Source organism: Myotis brandtii, unplaced genomic scaffold (genome assembly GCF_000412655.1).
Source record: "Myotis brandtii unplaced genomic scaffold, ASM41265v1 scaffold145, whole genome shotgun sequence".
Lineage (NCBI taxonomy): Eukaryota > Metazoa > Chordata > Mammalia > Chiroptera > Vespertilionidae > Myotis > Myotis brandtii.
In genome coordinates, this window is record NW_005355204.1 from 1,483,094 (window position 1) to 1,486,528 (window position 3,435).

A 3,435-nucleotide genomic window follows, 5' to 3' on the forward strand; every position below is an offset into this window, starting at 1 on the left:
TGGTTGCCCCACGCAGCCTGCTGTTCAGTCATTTGGTCGTCCCTCACTAACCCCCCCTGCCAGCCTTGTCGCCCCATGCAGCCTGCAGCTGTCCGTCCGGTTGTTTCGGTCTTGTTTCGGTCGTGAGGGCCCGTGGCTTTGTATATATTAGGATAATTAATGTAATATGTTAATTTAATATAAATAGGTTACACGTGTTCAACTCATATTTATTTAAATTATTTATAGTTCAGTCCTAGGTCTATATTCTCCCATCTTGAAATGTAAAGTGAGGCAGATATTTACTGCTTTATGTCGAGCAACCTTGGGGCATTCTTTTTCAATTTAATGAAGCATTTAGACCACATAGCAACGCAACACTCAGTCACTCCCTCTCTGAACTACAGCAGCAGCATGTGTGTGAACAAGAAATCAAAGAGCATCCGTGTCCCCTTCACAGCCTTGAGGAGGACTCTTACCTTTTCTCAGACCCATAAATGTATAACGCTGTGATAAGCTTGCAACTTCACCAGTGCATTGTAATCTATGTAAATGTGGATTCATGATAAGAATGTATGCGGGCTGTACATAGAAATAAATAAATAAATAAATAAATAATAAATAAATTTGTAAATGTGGATTCATGATAAGAAGGTCAACCCAATCAAATAAAGAAAGAAAACTAGGATCTAAGTAGTAAAGTTGCAACCATAGTTTAAAATAGCTAAACTGGTTCCTGATTTAGCTACATCAACTATTTTGTCTTCACAAAATTTCCATAAAGTGTAAGTCAATGTTTAACACTGAGAATAAAAGCAAATATTTGTCCTTCTATGACATGAGACCAGAATATATTCTTTTGTTTTGTTCATTTGGTTCTTAGACTATACATATTCAGTGTTGGCTAGAGTTCAAGTCTCCTGAACATCACAGAATGTGGATAAGAAAGCTCCCTCCACAGAAGAGCTTGTACACAATAGTATAGAAGAGCATTAAATCTCCATCATCAAAGTATGAGATAATGAGACCAACTATCAAAACAACTGAGTAATACTAACAGGACAGGCTTGGGTCTCTACTTACCTGCAGCCATAGAATTAGCATTTATTGGCAGCAGAAAAAAAAACAGGAAAGGGGCAGACTGCACCCTACCAAGTTCTAATTTTCCAACTAAATGAAAATACCAGTGGAAAACTGTTCTTATGTATCTCCACAAAAACTCTTCAAGAATATTCTTCACCCATAGTCCTAACTTTACAACACAGGTTAGACACTGGTATGTCCAACAAAAAAGGCCAGTGCTCAACCCATCAATCCAAACCTGCCAGGCCTTTTCCATTTGTGAGTTTAAAAAAAAAAAAAAAAAAAAAGGAGTGATGAATGAATAACAGTTTACACTGAAGCTGCAGGACCAAAGTCTTACAGAATTATCACATGTTAAATGAGAGGTAGTTTTCACATCCCAGTAGCCTTAATTCAAAACAATATATACTTTTTATTAAAGTAATTATCTAATTTTTCATATCCAGTGTAAATCTTTATTTTACTAAATAAAATGAAAACCTGTAAGTGAACATACCCAAAAGTGGGGTTGGAAGTGGGTACCACATGGATTCATATTTTCCTCTGCTTCCAACCTTGCTATGAATCAGACTGTTAATGACATGCTATGAACATGAGTACAGCCCCACCAGGTGTGGCTCGGTGGCTGAGCGGCAACCTATGAGCCAGGAGGTCACAGTTTGATTCCTAGTCAGGGCACATGCCCAGGTTGCAGGCTGGATCCCCAGTAAGGGGTGTTCAGGAGGCAGCAGATCAATGATTCTCTCACCATTGATATTTATCTCTCTCCCTCTCCATTCCTGTCTGAAATCAATAAAAAAACATTTTAAAAAGTATTGAAAAAAGAAAATGTGTACAAATATATCTCATTCAAAGCAAAATACCAGCCCAAAATTCAGAACCCCAAGAACCCAAGCATGCACTTAAAAATCAATACTACTAATACAGAAATCTTCTATTGTTGTTTTGCTCCCTAGCTAAAGCAAAATAGCAGACATCCTTTTAGACAATGTAATCCACTGGTTTCATTATGAAAACAATATGATAATAAAAAATGTATAAAATTGTACATTAACTATAATTAAAAGTAAAAATTTAAATGTATAAAAAATATTTCCCTTAAAAAAAATCCCCCTCAAATTCCAAACTCCTAAGTGCTTTTCTTGCATGTGTTCGCTGTCAAGTTGCGTGTGAATCTTTCCACAAGTTTTCTAAGCAATGCGGGTATGTTTAAGTGTGTGTGTGTGTGTGTGTGTGTGTGTGTATGATATAAGTGCAAATGCAAATTGGGAATAAACAAGTGAAAAATTTTGGAGAAAACATAAATTCCTCCCTCCCTTCCTTCCAGAACTTGTCTTGCCCCCAGTGTAGTAGCAACTGTATTTGTTCATTTCATATGTGAAAACAGTGTGCATTTCCCAAGGATTTTTATAAGCCAACTGATATTAGCCAACAGCTCGATGACCAAATACTTATGAAAGTCAGCACATGGGTTCCTGTGAACTTCAGCCCGATTAGGCCTGGGTCTGGGTGATTTACCTACTCTCTGTATTTAGCTTTCTGGCATCACCTAAGTAGGTGTGACACAGATACTAGACGCCATCTGAGAGTCCTGCATATCCACAGGGCACCCCTCCTTCCTGCTTCTAGGACTTGACTCTCCAAAATGCTGCGCCCCGTGCCCGCCGCCCCAGGGCCCTGACGGGACTCCTCCCGCAGCTCCTGTCTGTCACCTGCAGGCAGCGCCCCTCGGTCCCTGCGGCCCTTCGCACTGCGGCTCCGACCTCCCCGCCTCGGGCTCACTCCTGGTCTCCGAGCCCTTTCTCCTCCAAGAGGAAACGACTCTTCCGACACACTGGCTGGCCATTTCCACACGAAGTTTACCCCAACCCTGATGTTAGCATTTCTTATCTTAAAATAATGCTATTTCCGGGAAGTCTGAAACCGTGCCACCAACTCATGATTAGGAAAGCATTAGGAAACAGGAGAAAAAGACGAGGAAGCCAACCAACCCCATTCGTTTCCATTCTGCATAAACAGCTTATGCAGAGAATGGCCCGAGGTAAAAATAACACCGATCGATACCCTGCCGCTTCCCAGTAGCGCAGCTCTCCCCAAACTCCCGCCCTGCACCCTGGACCCAGTTCACCTTCCATAAAGTGCTGTCTTGCAATGCTACTTCCAAAAGAACTAACTTTCCATTATCTTAACATCAGCAACTTTGGGGAGACCCACACTGCTCTTCAGTTAGTCAGAAACACCCAAGAAATGAGTCTCCTGGGGAAGAAGGAAAACCGACTTCTCCGGAGGCACCCGCGGCCACTCCCTTTCCTCCCGGCGCAGGTGGGGCCTGGCTCCAGGGAACCCCGCTCCCCACCGCCCCGAGGGCTCCTC